Here is an 18,491-nt window from a genome sequence, read left to right as displayed (position 1 = left end):
CAGTCAGACTTTGACAAAAAACTGGAAGCCAATTGGTTTCTATGCAGAGCTGCTCCAGATTTTGCACTCCCCAGTTTTAGTAAATCAACCCCAATATCTTTTAGGTCAGAATTATTTTAGACCTGTGTGTTATTCCTGCATCTATTGTCAATTTCACAATTTGTTTTTCTACTATTAAAAAAAATTTGTGCATTTTACCCAGCTCTGATACTGTTGTTTTAATGGGAAATTTGTCTTTATTGCATTTTGTATCAAATGTTACAGAGCAGAATGAAAAGAGACATTGTGTATACATAAAAGTGATCAAACAGGTATTGTGAGCATGGCAATGATCCAGAAAAATAATTATGACATTCTGTGCTCATCAATAAAGTCCAAGGATCAACATCAGCTGTCAAGGAAATAGTGAAAAACATATATCCCAGAAACACGTCCCAGAGGGGGACAAAAAGGACAGCATAGCGCATCTCGGCATAATTCACTATATAAGTCAAGATCAGAAAAAAAAAAAGATAAGGAAAAAAAGGAAGAAAAGAGAGAAGCAGGCATCAGAGATAGGAAGAGGCGGGGGGGAGGTAGGAAGGGGGGGGGAGGCAAGAGACAGTCTCAAGCGACACACTTCCAAAAGACCCCAATGGTAGGGCCCAGCAAATCATTTCCAAAACAGAGGCTAAACAGGCAGTTGCAGGCCTAACTGTCAAAATAGACGAGGCCTGGACCTAGTAAGACACGATAGGAGCACATAAATCCCGAAGGGTCGAGGAGGAGAAAATGTAACACCGACAGGCCAGAGAGACGTTGAAAGACACAGCCATAACCCCAGAGCAGGGCTCGAAGATCAATCTGAGATAGATCTTGTTCTACTATGCAAGAGGCTTTATGAAAGGGTCTGGGGAACCAATCAAGAAGCCGAGCCAGTAGCGTGGCTCTATAGTACAACTCAAAGTCAGGTAGAACCATGCCTCCTCCAAGCTTCGGATATGTAAGAAGCTTATACTTTAGTTTAGAAAAACCTTGATGCCAAATAAATCTGATCGATAGAGAACGCAGAGAAAGGAAAAAACTCCTAGGTACAGAGACAGGAACTGTCTGGAATATATACAATAACTATGGTAAAGCATCCATCTTGAGAGTGTTAATACGTCCAAACCAAGGCAGGGACAAGGCACCCCGCGAGGCCAAATCTTTACGTAGACAGGAGAGTAGGGGCAAATAATTAGGTGAGTAAAGAGCAGTGAGATCAGAAGAGATCAAAACACCAAGATACGAAATAGCCTTCAGGCGCCATTGCAAAGAAAAGTTTGAGCAAAGGTGTGACATCGGGTAGAGAAATATTCAATGTTTCCATTTTTGAGATATTGAGTTTGAAGTCACTAAGCATACCGAACCTTTGGAACTCATGAAGTAAACATGGGAGTGAGATGAGTGGCTGTTGTATATAAACAAGAAGGTCATGTGCATAGAGAGAACGTTTATGGTGTGATAAAGGGGTGCTGATGCCCGTTATAGAATCGTTAGCCCATATAGCCTTTGCAAGGTGTTCCATGACCAAAACAAAGAGTAGGGGAGAGAGAGGGCAACCTTGCCTAGTACTGTCCAATATAGAAAAGGACGAGGAAACCGTACCATTCACGAGGACCGACGCCAATCTTAGCAATAAAGCGCGAGCCCAAACCTATCTGCTTCAGGGTAAGATGCAAGAAACGCCAATCAACGTGATTGAATGCCTTTTCAGCATCAAATGAAAGTAGACAAGCCTTTAAGCCATGTTGTTTGATGTAAGAGATAAGGTGGATCGTTTTGGTAGTATTGTCTCTAGCTTCTCAACCAGGGACGAAACCCATCTGATCATAATGTATCAAGGCTGGGAGAAGGGGTGAAATGCAGTTCGCCAAAAGTTTCACAAAGAGCTTAACGTCCAGGTTAAGCAAAGAGATTGGGCAATAGTATTGCAGAGAGAGGGATCCTTGCCAGGTTTAGGGATGACCGCAATATTGGCAGATGGAAAAGCCGGAGAAGACAGGTGAGAGTCGTCAATAGCGTTAAAGGCTTGAGCTAAAAGCGGAGCCAGCTGGGAGATGATCTCCTATAAAATCTAGAAGTAAACCCATCAGGGCCTGGGCACTTACCATATTTAAGAGCCTTGATTTCTCTGAGAACTTCCAGAGCAGAAAAGGGCTACTTGAGAACTAAGGAGTCTTGTGCATGGAGGACCTATAACGTTGTCTCCCTAATTTATTGCAACATAGCCGGGTGACAGGAATTTGTGGGATCATCAGGATTCGCAGAGGATAAATTATAAAGTTGAAAATAATAGTGTTCAAACGCTGAGGAGATTCCTTTGTTATGGAAGATTTTGGTATTATCAGGTGCCTGAATATGTTGGATCGGGCGATGGGACGGTCGTGGATGAAGTACCCTCGCCAGGTGCTGCCCACATTTGTTAGCTAAGGAATAATAAGTGTTGCGAGCTTTGTCCCATGCAGTGAGAGAGGAGGAATCTAACAATTGTAGTAGATCTCGATGGGCATTAGACAGGTCTACTGCCAGTACTTGGTCTAACGTACATTTGTGGGAGGACTCAAGGGCCGCAATAAGAGAAACCAACCGACGCATCTCCGCTGTCTGAGCCTTCTTCAAGCGTTAACCGTGCTGAACAAATACTTCCGTAACAAGACATTTAAGGGCCTCCCATTGAGTAAGAGGGCCTGTGATATCTGATGAGTGATCAAGAACAAAGTTCTTGATAGTTTTCATGACCTCTGCAACACATAGGGAATCTTTAAGCAAAGTATCGTTCAGGCGCCAAGAAAAGTGACGTGAAGGCGTAGGTCGATTATGCACCGTGAGATGGATGGGGGCATGGTCCAACCATAAAAAGTGACCAAGAGAGGTAAAAACTTGGAATATTGAGAAAAAACAAAAAAATAGTCAATATGGCTATAAGACGCATGAGCTGCCGAATAAAAACTGTAATCTCGCTCTGAAGGGTGCTGAACACGCCAAACATCCACTAAGTGCAATCCATGTAAACGTGACTTAATTTAAGTTAATGTCGCAGGGGAGAGAGAAGATTTACTTGAGGAAGTATCCAATCCAGGGGAAAGAGCAATAATAAAGTCTCTTCCGACGATGAAACAAGGACCACCAAAGGAGGACAGTTCCAAAAGAACCACCGAGAGAAAGGGACCCTGATCTTGATTAGGAGCATAAATGTTTGCCACTGTAAAGACAAAGTCCTGATGCTTCAATTTAGGAAAAATGTAATGACCAGCTGGATCAATAAAGGAGTTCAGGACCTCAGGGCTGAAGGTATTATGAAAGGACACTGACACCCCAATAGACCTAGCCTGAGCATTAGTACTATGATATCATTGAGTGTAATAGCGATTCCGTAGGGCCGGTATACAAGCGGAAATGGGTCTGCTGAAGGAGCAAGATCTCTGATCTATGTTTGTGGAAATGATAAAGCATCTGGCTCCGCTTCTCCGGAGTAGCAGTTAACAGTGTCATACCTTTCAGAGGCACAACAAAACAAGGAAAGCAAATATCACCATTCTCGCCTCACAGCATCCACCCCAACGAAAAAAGAAGGAGGGACAGGAAAGGATGGGAAAAAAAGGAAGGGAGAGAAGATGCTAGGAGAAAATAGGTATAGAACAGAAATGAAGAAACCAAAAGAGGAAGAATAAAAGAAAGAATAAACTAATAGAAAGAAGAACTGTCTAAATAACATAGAGTCAGTGTGTCAAAAAACAGTACACTGAAGGCCTAGGTGGGGCATGTAAAAGGCACAAGGATGCGGTCCCGACCCAGACCTCCCGCAGGGAAACATAAACCATGAGGGAAGTCACCCTACAGAAACAGCAACCCCCACTTCCAAACTGTGTTTAATTAGCCCTCAAACAGATGTCAAAAAATAGGCCAGCCCCCTCTCCAAAGAAACACAAACCGTCAGCAGGAAAGCTTTTCCCCATAAAAATGGAGAGGTCGTAGAGAGGAGGGGCCCAAAACCCTCCTAACAATGACTGATGCTGTTGTTTTAACATTTTAAAATTATTTTTCCTTACAGCCATTCAATAATGTTTTTGTAAAAGCTTTTGCGACTGCTAGTAACACTCTCTGTACTCTAGGCAAACAGCTAAATATACCTGTCAAAAGGTTTGCAACTTTGTTCAGCCAGCCCTGCGATTTATAAAGTCTTGCCAGACAGCACAGCAAGATTGGTCACCTTACTTCTTTGTACTGTACTCAAGCAGTATAGCTTGGTCACTTCCTTCCCCTAGACTGTGACTGTGTAATGAAGAAGAGGCCCACTGAAATATTTCTCCACTCTTCTTTTGCCGGCATGCTCTTTTTCTGAACACCTGCATTCAGCAGAGACTGGCTGGCTAGAAGTACTGACTCTTTCTCTCCCAATCTTCTATACAGATCATTTAATTAAGCTATTATTGAGACAGATTGAGTTACTTACATTAGATGCATTACAAAAAATAAGTATAATGATTTCAAATGAATACAGACTGCTTTAAATTGTATTTTTATGGTAGTTGAGGTTCAGTTTTAAGGCCAATAGTCATAATGATGTGCAGTGTCCGGTGTAAAAAAGATGTAATGGAAACTATTTTTAGCAGAGTAAAGATAATAGTTGCCTTTATATAAGGAACAGTGCTGGGAACAACATGAAACTATACAGCAGCTAGTGAGAAAGTAGCTGCTCATTAAGCTTTTCTAAAAAGATAGAAGACGTATGGGTACTTGCCATATCTGCAGGAAAGGACTTTAAGTGAAAGCCCTACTTACTGTGTTTCATTAGGAATCACTTAACCTTTGTCATCCTAAACCCTGTGAATAGTACTGTTTGTCATATATTCAGTTCAGGTCTGGAAGTTTTGGTCAGTTAATGAAGCACTACAAGATGTTCACTGCAAAGTTACCTTTGAAAAGTATAGCTAGTAATTGGTCTCTGAGCCAATGTTCCCTACAATGTTTATGTGTTAAAATCTCTCCAAAAGGAGAAGATAGAAAGACACATGGTCCAGAAAATCAATCAGTGACAGTGTTTCCTAAATTGTTTATGCATTCAAATCTCTCCAAAAGGAGAAGATAGAAAGACACATGGTCCAGAAAATCAATCAAATCAATCAGTGGCAGTGTTTCCTAAAAGGTTTATGTATTGAAATCTCTCCAAAATGATAAGATAGAAAGACACATGGTCCAGAAAATCAATCAGTGGCAGTGTTGCCTAAAATGTTTATGATTAAAATCTCTCCAAAAGAAGAAGATAGAAAGACACGTGGTCCAGAAAATCAATCAGTGGCAGTGATCTGGATCATTCCTGCCATATAGTGGAACATGTCAGGAGTTACCTTCCAATAGCATCATAAAATAGTCTTACTTTACCTCCAGGCTTCTAGATACCACTTTGACTAGCAAGCTCCTGTATGGTTTATTAGCAATTGGTGTAATAATGACAGATCTGGTATTGATGTATGCTCTACCTTAGTTTGAACAGAAAAAGGTATTAGGTGTACTGGTGTAGGAGTGCCCAGGACGGGATTTCGTTTTGGTAAAGAGGCACAAAAATGACTGTTTCAGGTTGTCTCGCTTTCCTGTAACATAGTCACATAGTTACATAATTGGTCTAGCTGAAAAAAAGACAAAAGTCCATCCAGTTCAACCATTAAAAAAAAAAAAGTTATAATCCTATACCCAGAGTTGATCCAGAGGAAGGCAAAAAAACCCAGCAAAGCATGATCCAATTTGCTCCTGTAGGGAAAAAAATTCCTTCCTGATCCCTCGAGAGGCAATCGGATATTCCCTGGATCAACTTTACCTATAAATGTTAGTATCCAGTTATATTCTGTGTATCTAAGAAAGAATCCAGGTCTTTTTTAAAACAATCCACTGAGCTGGCCAGAACCAACTCTTGAGGGAGTCTATTCCACATTTTCACAGCTCTCACTGTAAAGATACCTTTCCTTCTGGAGTCTATACCTCTTTTAATACAAGAGAGGATTTTGCTCGCTTTAGAAACCGCAGCTTGGCATTGCATGTCATTATTAAGCTTGTGATCTACAAGTAAATGCAGTTGTGGGGCTACAGATGCAAGCCATCAGCAATATCAAGAATGTGTATGTCTGTACAGCAGCATACATGAGAAGCTGTTACAATTAACCACTTGCCCTCCAGAGGATTTACCCCCTTTCCTGACCAGGCCATTTTTTGCGTTCCGGCGCTGGTCTATTTCAACTGACGATTGCGCGGTCATGCAATACTGTACATAAATTAAATTTATGTCCTTTTTTTCACACAAATAGAGATTTCTTCTTGTGGTATTTGATCACCTCTGGGGTTTCTTATTATTTGAGCTATAAACAAAAAAAGACCGAAAATTTTGAAAAAAAAATATATTTTCTCATTTCTGTTATAAAAAATATCCAATAAACTCAAATTTTGTCATACATTAAGGCCAAAATATATTTTGCTACATGTCTTTGGTAAAAAAAATTTCAATAACTGCATATTAATTGGTTTGTGTGAAAGTTATAGTGTCTACAAATTATGGTATAGATATTGGAATTTACGTTATTTTTTGCTATATGGTGCTGTGCTAGTTTAACTGACAATTGTGCAGTCATGCAATTTTGTACATAAATGAAATTTATGTTATTTTGTTCACACAAATAGAGCTTTCTATTGGTGGTATTTGAACACCTCTGGGTTTTTCTTTGCACTATAAACAGAAGAAGACCGAAAATTTTGGAAAAAAAACTATATTTTCTCATTTCTGTTATAAAAATATCCAATAAACTCAAATTTCATCATAAAATTAGGCCAACATGTATTTTGCTACATGTCTTTGGTAAAAAAATCCCAATAACTGCATACTGGTTTTTGTGTGAAAGTTATAGAGTCTACAAACTATGGTAAAGATATTGAAATTTACACCATGTTTTGCTATACGGCGCTCCGCTAGTTTAATTGATAATTGCACAGTCATGCAATTTTGTACATAAATTAAATTTATGTCCTTTTTTCACACAAATAGAGCTTTTTTTTAGTGGTGTTTGATCACTATAAACAAAAAAAGACTGAAAATTTTGAAAAAAAGCAATAATTTCTCATTTCTGTCATATAAAATATCCATTATTTATTTTTTTGTCATTTTCCAAAACTTGTGGTAAAAAAATAAATTCTGCTGTCTACTTAAAATTCCTCTCAGCAAATAGTTTGGGGTGTCTACTTTCCAAAAATTGGTCATTTGGGGGGGGGGGGCAGTTTATGCCCAGCAATAGAAGTTTATGCCACACATCAATCTTCTAATCACCTGAAGACCAAGCCTTTTCTGACACTTTTTGTTTACATGAAAAAATCTGTATTTTTTGCTAGGAAATTACTAAATTACTTTGAACCCTCACACACTATATTTTTTTTAAAAGCAGACACCCTAGTAAATAGAATGGTGGGTGCAGCAATTTTTTGTCACATAGTACTTGCGCAGCATTTTTTGAAACAAAAATGTTTTGAAAAAAAATACACTTTTTTACTTTTAATGCACAAAAACAATATATTGGCCAATTGTTTGGTAACATATAAAAGATGATGGTATGTCAAGTATATAGATACACAACATGACATGCTTTAAACCCTGTGCACTCCCTGTGCAATGGTGACAAACTACATACATTTTTAATATCCATAGGCAATGCTTTAAAAGCCTTTACAGGCTACAATTTTAGATTTACATAGGAGGTCTAGTGCTAGAATTATTGCCCTCGATCTGACGTTTGTGGCAATACCTCACATGTTATGGTTCTATGTAAATATCCCCTGTGACTGCAATAGGCTTTGACAGGTATTCTCTTCTGAGAAATCTGGGGTCTATTAGACTCTAGATATCTACTCTACCCTTACATCATCTGATCTAACCAAGATCAGTGTGATCAAATACTTTCCCAATTTAAAAATTGTGCTGTTTATATCCTGCAAAACTGAAGTGATGAAATGCTTGTAACTTCTGATTTCTTAGACTATAGAGATGATTGGCACCATTACGGTCTCCAATCAGCTCTATGGTCAGCTGGCAGAAACACTGGTTGCATTCTCAGGTTCCCCCGATGGCACGGTACTACCCGAGAAGGCCGTGGAAGGCAGTGGGGGGGGGGGGGCATCTTTTCCCACTGCCTTGAAAAGCAATCCTGCAACTAATTAGTCACTAGGTTTGCTTTTACATGAAAGCCGATAGCCAGTTGATAAAAACTATACAAGGATGATGCCTGGTATAACCACTCAAAGTCCAGTGATGTACCAGTACGTCGCTGATCCTTGATGGGTATATTCAGTGAAGGAAATAAGTATCCCCTGCTGATTTTGAATGTTTGCCCACTCACAGAGAAATGATCAGTCTAAAAATCGAATGGTAGGTGTATTGTAACACTGAGAAACAGAATAGCAACAAAAAATTCAAAAGAAATGCATGAAGGAAATAAGTATTTGATCCCCTTCATAAAATATGACTTAGTACCTGGCAAATCCCTTGTTGGATCACAGAGATCAGACATTTCCTGTAGTTAGCCACCAGGTTTGCACACATCTCAGGAAGGATTTTGGCCTACTCCTCGTGGTAGATCCTCTCCAAGTCATTAAGGTTTGGTGGCTGACATTTGGCAACTCAAACTTTCCGCTCCCTCCACAGATTTTCAATCAGATTAAGGTCTGGAGACTGGCTAGGCCACTCCAGGACCTTAATGTGCTTCTTCTTGAGCCACTCCTTTGTTGCCTTGGCCATGTGTTTTGGGTCATTGTCATGCTGGAACACCCATCCACGACCCATTTTCAATGCCCTGGCTGAGGAAAGAAGGTTCCCACCCAAGATTTGATGGTACATTGCCCCGTCCATCGTCCCTTTGATGCGGTGCAGCTGTCCTGTCCCCTTAGCAGAAAAACACCCCCAAAGCAGAATATTTCCACCACCATGTTTGACAGTTGGGATGGTGTTCTTGGGGTCATAGGCAGCATTCCTCCTTCTCCAAACATGGCGAGTTGAGTTGATGCCAAAGAGCTCGATTTTGGTCTCATCTGACCACAACACTTTCAACCAGTCCTCCTCTGCATCATTCAGATGTTCAGTGGCAAACTTTAGATGGGCCTGGACATGTGCTTTCTTGAGTAGAAAGACCTTGCGGGCACTGCAGGATTTCAATCCTTGTTGGCGAAGTGTGTTACAAATAGTTTTCTTGGTGACTGTGGTCCCAGCTGCCTGTAGATCATTGACAAGATCCCCACGTGTAGTTCTGGGATGATTCCTCACTGTTCTCATAATCATTGACAGGCCATGAGGTTGCATGGTGCACCGGACCTAGGGAGACTAATAGCTATTTTGTGTTTCTTCCATTTGCGAATGATTGCACCAACTGTTGTCACCTTCTCACCAAGCTGCTTGGCGATAGTTTTGTAGCACAGTCCAGCCTTGTGTAGGTCTATAATCTTGTCCCTAACATCCTTGGACAGCTCATTGGTCTTTGCCATGGTGGAGAGTTTTGAATCTAATTGTTTGATTGCTCCTGTGAACAGGTGTCTTTTATACAGGTAACAAAATGAAATTAGCAGCACTCTCTTTAAGAGACTGCTTATAATCTCAGCTTGTTACCTGTATGAAAGACACCTGGTAGCCAGAAATCCTGCTGAATGATAGGGGATCAAATACTTATTTCCCTCATGAACATGCAAATAAGTGCATAATTTGTTAGACATGCATTTCTTTTGAATTTTGTTTTGCTATTCTGTCTCTCAGTGTTTCAATGCACCTACCATTTTTAGACTGATAATTTCTTTGTGAGTGGGCAAACATTCAAAATCAGCAGGGGATCAAATACTTATTTCCTTCACTGTATGCTATGTTCTTTTTTTTTATGCAGTCCATGTGCTGAATGTACAAAAGAGAAGAGATCTCTGTCAAAAAAAGTATGTGGTATGCCCACCATTAAAATATACCACCCTGCATCGACCCACTTCTAATGGTGGGCACGCATGAAATGTTCTTTATTTTTCGTTCAGCCCATAGACTGAATGAAAAAAAAGAACCTAACAGATCCCTCTATTCACATCGATGTGGATGAAGACATCTCTGCCTAAAAAAAAAATTAAAAATATATGCTGAAACATAGGGGCCACCTACCCACTGGCCACCCCAGACCCCCATGCTTGGGCACAGATCGGTGCTGCAGCTGAATGGCATTCCTGCAAAGAAAGCAGCAGCAGTTAACAATAAAAAAGTAACTTAATAAAACAATTTTTTTTATTGAAATCTGTGCCAAAAAAAATTATAAAATATATATGCTGAAGCATAGGGGCCATCCACCCACTGGCTACCCCAGGCCCCCATGCTTAGGCATATATGCTCTATTTTAACTGCGGATGAAAACTCTCATCCAACAGCGCTGCACACACTTAGGTATATTCTGAGAGCAAGACCCCCCCCCCCGTTGCTGTCAGAATAAACAGATTGGTGCTGCAGCTGAATGGCATTCCTGCAAAGAAAACAGCAATGATTACCAATAAAACAGTAACAATAAAACTGTAACAGTAATACAGTAACTCGACAACAAAAAAACAACTATTTTTAATTTGTTTAATTTTTTTTTACTTTTTATTTTTTATGTTTTTTTTTTTTACTTTTTATTTTTTTTAACTGTTAACCAGATTGTAGGGTCTCTCAAAATGCAATAGCCAGTTTCCTAACTACCTAATATCTTTCGAGACCCTGTGCATATATGTGCCCTAGACTGTGCCGTGCTGTACCCTATACTAATAGTCCACTGGTGTATGGTAGTGACAGAAGCAGTCCTTGAGGTAGAGGCCAGGTTGGCCAGGACAGGAGAGACAAAAAAAGCGGGTGTCACGCCTAATTCCGTGTCTGCTACAGACACATCTTTTTTGGGGTGCCTTTTGGGTTAGGGTACCAGGAATGGCATCAGGAATGCCTCTCATGCAGCCGGCTTACTGCATCTGTGTTGGGGGTTTGGGCCAAAGCACCTTCTGGATACGAAAGGGCCGTGATGATCTCTTCCTGGAATTTTAGGAAGGATCCACTTTGTCCAGGTTCTTTGTAAAGCACAAAAGTGTTACATAGAGCCAATTGAAATAAATAAACAGACACTTATTTGGACCAGCGTCTGGCTTTCCAGGAAACTAAGTATGGCTTCATCATCTGGTCGTTGAAGTCCAACCTTCCCATGTTAAGGTTATACGCATGTATATGGGTAGCCTAGCGAGCGCATTTCAAAGCGGCTAAATGCACAAAAAGGAACCACAAAACCTTTCTAATGAACAAATGAAAAATAAAGTGCAGCGCTAAGATGAATAATGATAATAGAATCAAAATCTTATGCAGGAATAACTAAGAAATACATAAAAAGTCCAGTGTGGTGAGTTGAAATAGATGAACAGTCCAAAGAAATGTGTGAAGACTTTGGTAAATATGAGTATTAATCCAGCATCCCGATGTAAGGTATGTAAAGATTGCCCACTCACCAGAAGCGCAATCTTAATGCGCATATAAAATCCTCAATAGGCCAAGGGTCCTAAACAGGTACTGCCTGGTACTAAGACGATCCTCAGGTGGTCCCTCAGTATGGGTGGTGGATAGTGGAAATATTGGTCTGGTCTTAGGACTTGCTTCCTAGGCCTGGACAGGTCACCTGGAATCCTGGGCTGAGGTGTGGAAGCTCAGTGCAAGGCAATAAAGATATAGGTGCTCATAGTGTAGTATTTCCAAAGGATTTATTAATAATGTATCAAATGCAAGCATATATGGATAAAATGAATAAATAAACGCACAAGGTGACTGTGAGTAGTGGTAGCATGAATAGCTGAATACACTGACCAGTGTGAACCATAAGGTGGCCGCCGGACCTCCTGATCCGGCGGTGTGACGTCAAAGGCGTGCAAGGGCTCCTCCTAGACGCATTTTGTGTAAAGACACGTCTGATGTAGGGGTGATGCTATCTATGCCAACTATGTTAAGGTTATAGTCGTGGACACAGAGGGGCTTTTCAGCAACACCAGCTGCCATGGTTGTGTCTGTGTGAATGGAAGACAGGACAAAAACATCCAATTTGTCCTTCCACTTCACTAGCAATTCATCATTTTTCAAGCAGGTATTTACAAGCCATTGGGGGAAACTTTAAATTTAGAAACCATAATAGGTTTCTATGCAAATGGTCTGGCAAGGTTTGAATCTGGGTTGGCGGTGATAAATTGTGCATATAAATTGCTTTGATCCACAATCAATGCATAAAGATCTTCCATGAAAAACAGCTCCAAAAAATCAAGGGAAGTAGTTAAATTTGCTGTTTCCACCTGAATTCCGGGTTGGGCAGTGAATGGGGAAAGTATGAGTGCTGCAGAATTTGTGGGCTGCCGATCAGGATTTGCAAGCACATCTGGAAGGACACTATGGGCTCTATGGGCTAAGTAATACTGCAGTGCTGGTATGTATAAGACCAGGATGTATTAGGCCGCTGGTGCTCGCCATTTAACCAAAAGGTTGAGTGGCACCAGTAATGGCACTCTGCTGCATATGAGAATCATCAAGCAATTGTACCACCTCAGCAACCTGGGAACGGAGTCGGGTACGCTTGACCTTAGCAGGGACCTCTTATCCATCGTCTCAGCTATCTGTCAGGGTGCCACTGCTGTCTACAGGTTCGAATTCTGAAACAGATTCTGTCATTGAGTCTTCCCCTTCATTCTCATCTGACGTGGTCAGAATCCTGTAGGCCTCTTCACTAGAGTACCTTTTGTTGGACATTTTGGCCTCTAAATTTATAGGTACCTACTGCGACTCTTGAACGGCTGCAACAAAAATGTACCTGCAAGTGCTAGCAGAGCTCAGGCTGACACTGAGATTTTCTGTGCAATGTATCATGTGACAGTGATTTACTGACACTGCACTTGCTGGGGAAGAAGGGGGGGGAGCCTAAGGGCTAAATGCAGGTGATGGCTGAATCCGGGGCTGATCCTGCTAATGTTTCATTTTTGGGGACACTATACTATTGTGAACGATGGTATAGTTCTGATCTGATCAGATATTGATCAGTTCAGATACTATACTATCAATGGAGGTTTATTGTGTATGTGAGCATGTTCCTGGCAATCAAATGGTTAAATGTGATGACTGGAATAATGATGGGCAATCTGACACTATCTGGGAGGGACGCTAACTGACGCTAACACTATCTGAAGTTGCCGGTGAGACTAATACAGTGATCAATAAAAAAATCTGTACACTGTACTAATGACACTGGTAAAAGGGCAGTGAAGGGGTTAACTGGGGGGCGATCATGGGGTTAAATGTGACCTAGCTGTGCTTTTACTGTAATCTTCTTTCTTCTCTCTCTGGAACGGAATGTGCCCAGGAAGAGAAGATTGCATCATTTCCTGTACCTGTGTAAATATAAACACAGGTACAGGAAGATCTGTGATAGGGCAGGGATCAATCAGCAGATCCAGGCGGAACATTACTGGCCTGAATCTGCTGATTGCTCGGATCACGGCACCGCCGGGTCAGCAGGCGCGTGCATGCGTGCCCCTGGCCAGCGATCACGGCGGAAGTGTGAATCACGTATATACATGATTTCGCGCAGGGAGCCCGCCCTGTAGCAGTAATTCTGCTATAGGGTGGAGCTAAAGCAGATAAACAAACAAAAAAAATCCCTCATACATATCTAAGAAGCCATATTTGTAATTTTGGTGCATGGATAATGGTGGCTCCATAAAAAATGAGGTAAAGAAAAGCCAGCACTTCTTGGGTACACTTTAAATAGTTACTCAGCTATTGATGTATTACATCCATTGACAGACAGTACCACTTTATCCATATTAAATTGTGACATCACCAAATTTCACTCCAAATCTCCTGAGACTAGTGGTCAGTGCTGCTTTAAGTGATCTCCACTGTAGTCAAACAGCTAAGAAGCACAGGAAATATATATTTTTCAAAAGTAATATAGAAATGTAGTTTTTTTACATTAACTACTTGCCCTCCAGAGGATTTACCCCCCTTCCTGGCCAGATCCTTTTTTGTGATACGACACTGCATTACTTTGACTGACAATTGTGTGGTCATGCAATGCTGCACCCATATGAAATGAATGTTTTTTTCCCCACAAATAGAGCTTTCTTTCAGTAGTATTTGATCACCTTTGCAGTTTTTATTTTTTGCGCTATAAACAAAAAAAAAGCTGACAAAAAAATATATATTTTTTTTACTTTTTGCTATAAAAAATATCCAGTAAAAATATTTAAAAAATCTAATTTCTTCATAAATTTAGGCCAAAATGTATTCTGCTACATGTCTTTGCTAAAAACAAATCACAGTACCTGTAAATTAATTGGTTTATGTGAAAGTTATAGCATCTACAAATGGCAGTATATATACTGGAAGTTTTATATTTTTTTTTTATACAAGTAATGGTGGTGATCAGCGACTTATAGCAGGACTGTGGGACTGCGCAGGTATTCTGACACTGGGGGGGGACTGATTAACTGCCACCGACATCCCAATGACAATAATACAGTGATCAGTGCCAATAAAAAGCACTGACACTGTACTAATGACACTGGGCATGCAGGGGTTAACATCTGGGGTGATCAAAGGGTTAACTGTGTGCGTTTTACTTGGGGAATATGATGCTGTGTATTTCTCTGCTGTACAGAGAAATACATAGCAGCATGTATTGCTGTTATAGCCAGGACCCGGTGATTGACATCCGTAGCCACCAATGGTGGCGCGCATGCACGCCCCCTACCCGGAAATGCAAATCACGTATATATACACGTGACTTTGCGTAGCCCTGACACCCTGTAGCAGTATTTCTGCTATAGGGCAGAGGGCAACTGGTTAAATAATATAGTAATGGTAATTGAACTATTATACGTTATATTTGGCTCCTGCTGAATTGATAAATGTTTGGGTGTTTGTCAGAACTTGTGTTTGGACCTAACCGTAAAGTAGTTCAAAAGGCAGAAGGTTTTTTTACCTTCATGCATCCTATGCATGAAGGTAAAAAACTTTCTGGGTTCAGCTCATACCTCAGCCTCCCCTTATACTTGCTTGAGCCCCATCCTTTTCCAGCAATGTGCTTGAGAGCAGTGACTCTTCCTGGTCTCTGCCTCCTAATTGGCTCACACAGTAGCAAGAGACATTGGCTCCTGCTGCTGTCAATCACAGCCATTGAGCCAATGGGGAGAGAATGGGAGGTGGGGCCAAGCTGCACTCATAGGTGGGGCAGTGTCCATTCATAGGAGCGCAGCGGAGTGAGCTTGCTTGAGTGCCCATAGCAAGAGGTTTGCTATTGGGGGAACTCTGCAGGGGGGAAGAGCCAGGACCTCCGGCAGGGGACCCAAAAAGAAGAGAATCGGGGCTGCCTTGTGCAAAACCATTGCACAGAACAGGTAAGTATAACATGATTATTATTTAAAAAAACAAAAATCAACTTTTAGAATCACTTTAAGCACATCTCTACTGTCTAAGAGGGGATATTCCCTCATTTTGGAAAGAGCTGTGTGACTGGGATGTAAAGTGAAGAGAACTCTCTTCAATGACACAGAAAGCAAAAGAAAAAAAGGATACCTGACATGGGGTCTTAACCATTCCATATTGTATTCAACACAAGGAAAAACGTTTTGGCTTTATATACAGTTTGGGGGAAATTAATAAGAAGTGTGAGACAAACTTTGTGTCAACTTTGTTTCAACTGGAGTGCAGCCAATCAGCATTTAAAATGTACATTTTCTATGTTGTGGGGAAAACCTAAGGCTAGGAAAGATCAGGACTAGAGATGAGCGAAGTATTCAAAAATTCGATTCGGCTGATTTGGTGAATTCGAGGAATAAATTCGATTCGATGCGAATATATTCGCTGCAAATTTAACTTATAAAAGGGTGTTTCTAGGCTTCAGAGAGCCTTCATATTAGTGCAGAACACTGTACCTTTAATTTAAATGCCCTTGGAGTCTGCTGGGGAAGAGAAATAATACTGTCAGTCAGTATGACATGCAGATGAGTGCCGTCGATCTTAGAATCACCGCACACTTCACTCATTTGGGCAGTCACGGGGCCAAAACCAGAGTGTGGAGCCACAGTGTGGCGGTGGAGGCAGCAGCAATGGGAGGCCATACAGCACCCTATGACAAAAATGGAACCCACCAGCAGTGTGAGGAGACCTGAAAGTGGCACATGGCAGAGTGTGGCGATGGAGACAGCAGCAATGGGAGGCCGTACAGGGACCCATGACACACTCTGGACCTGGCAGCAGCATTAGGAGGTGGTACAGGGGCCCATGGCAGATTACGGGCCTGGCAGCAGCAATGGGAGGCCCGTAATCTGCCAGCACCCTATGACAAAATGGAACACACCAGCAGTGTGAGGAGACCTGAAAGTGGCACATGGCAGAGTGTGGCGATGGAGACAGCAGCAATGGGAGGCCGTACAGGGACCCTTGAGAGACTCTGGACCTGGCAGCAGCATGAGGAGGCGGTACGGGGGCCCATGGCAGATTATGGGCCTGGCAGCAGCAATGGGAGGCCCGTAATCTGCCAGCACCCTATGACAAAAAATGGAACACACCAGCAGTGTGAGGAGACCTGAAAGTGGCACATGTTTGGGGCATGATTCATGGCGGATTTAGTCAGTTGTGTCAGGAACTGGTGGTTTGAAATCCAGACTAATCCACGCCTGATTCATTTTCACAAACGTGAGTCTCTCCACACTTTGGGTGGACAGTCGTGTCCTCCGCGGAGTTACAATACCTCCTGCCGCACTAAACACGCGCTCCGATGCCACGCTACTGGTCGGGCATGACAGCCTTTCAAGAGCAAATTCAGCTAGTTGGGGCCAAAGGTCAAGTTTCGTTGCCCAGTAGTCAAGGGGATTGTCTACCTCGGTTGGCAGGGTGCTGTCCAAGTAGGCCCAAGCCTGTTGTTTGAGGTCCTGCTCCAGGTCCACCTGATGCTGCTGCTGCTGCGGCTGGTTAGTAGTTTCCTCACTGCGCTGGTGAAGAAAGCTACTCATCATCGACTGCAGACTGAGGCAGCCGCTGCTGGTGGAGCTGCTACTGCTCCTACCACCCCACCCCTCCCCTGCTGCCATGGCAGCGGAACGCGAGCGCACAGGGCCCACAGTGTCTGAGGATGGACGTTGGCGCAGAAAGGCAGAGACCAACTGACTACATAGGTGGTTTTTATAGTACGTTATTTTGGCCTCCCTCTCAGCAGGTGTGAAAAAGGCCACCATTTTTGAACGGTAGCGAGGGTCCAACAAGGTGGACAGCCAAAAGTCATCCCTCTGTCTGATGGTTATTATTCCGCTGTCGCTACGCAAGCAACCGAGCATGCTATGGGCCATTTGTGCCAAGGAATGCGAGGGACTCCCTGCCTCCATCTCCACAGCATACTGCCACGGTGCGTCTGGGTCCTCTGTCTCCTCCTCCTCCTCCTCTACCAGATGCTCCTGCTCCTCCACTCCTGTCCGCTGAGTGGAAAAACCACCCATTTCACTCAATAATTCCTGAGCACAAATGTCCTCCTCTACCTCCTCCTCTTCTTCCTGTCCTGCCCCCACAGGGGTCATGTGGCGTTGAGATCTGTGCGCCACGTCTACCGCACCCTGACCAGCCATTGTTAACAGCATTTGTTCCAGGACGTGCAACAGAGGAATGACGTCGTTCATCCCATAGTCCTGCCGACTCACGAATAGCGTGGCCTCCTCAAAGGGCCTGAGCAAGCGGCAGGTGTCACGCATGAGCTGCCAATGGCTGACATCGAAGTTACACAGGGGAGTACCTTTATCCGCTTGTAACATCAGGAAATCGGTGATGGCCTTTCGCTGTTCGTAAAGGCGGTCTAACATGTGTAGGGTTGAATTCCACCTTGTTGCAACGTCGCAGATCAGGCGATGCTGTGGAATTCCGTTCTGCCGCTGCAGCTCAAGGAGGGTGTGCTTTGCGGTGTAGGAATGGCTGAAATGCATGCAAAGTTCACCCAGTGGGCCGTAAATGACATGTACTGTCCCTGACCGTAGTTACAGCTCCACACGTCGGCGCTGCCGTGCACTTTGGCAGAGACCGACATGCTCAAAGACTGGCCCACCATCTCTTCTACATGTGAATGCAGGGCTGGCACTGCCTTTTTGGCGAAGAAATGCCGGCTTGGCACTCTCCACCGCGGCGCGGCACAAGCCATCATTTCTCGGAAAGGTGCTGAGTCCACCACTTGGAAAGGGAGGGACTGCAGCACCAGCAACTTGGACAGGAGGACGTTCAGCTTTTGCACCGTCGGGTGCGTGCTCGCAAACTGTTGTCTCTTGGAAACGGATTCCAAGAAAGACTGCTGACGGAATCCGTGAAGAGGAGTAGCAGGAGAAGGAGCATCTGAACGAGCGGAAGATGCCAACGAGCGACAACTCCCCTCAGCAGAGGTGTTGGAGCC

At 42.7% G+C, this 18,491-nt stretch overlaps 1 protein-coding gene across 1 annotated transcript in view; it reads left to right on the top strand.

Annotated features, from left to right (window-relative positions):
- The window catches only part of MYRIP (myosin VIIA and Rab interacting protein), a 609,431-nt gene that overhangs the window by 429,109 nt on the left and 161,831 nt on the right, over window positions 1-18,491 (top strand).

The sequence above is a fragment of the Staurois parvus genome, unplaced genomic scaffold (assembly GCF_062004578.1).
Source record: "Staurois parvus isolate SC_StPar_1 unplaced genomic scaffold, SC_StPar_1.0 ptg000130l, whole genome shotgun sequence".
Taxonomy (NCBI): Eukaryota; Metazoa; Chordata; class Amphibia; order Anura; family Ranidae; genus Staurois; species Staurois parvus.
The sequence above is the reverse complement of the archived record's forward strand: the minus strand, read 5'-3'. Positions and strand labels throughout refer to the sequence as shown.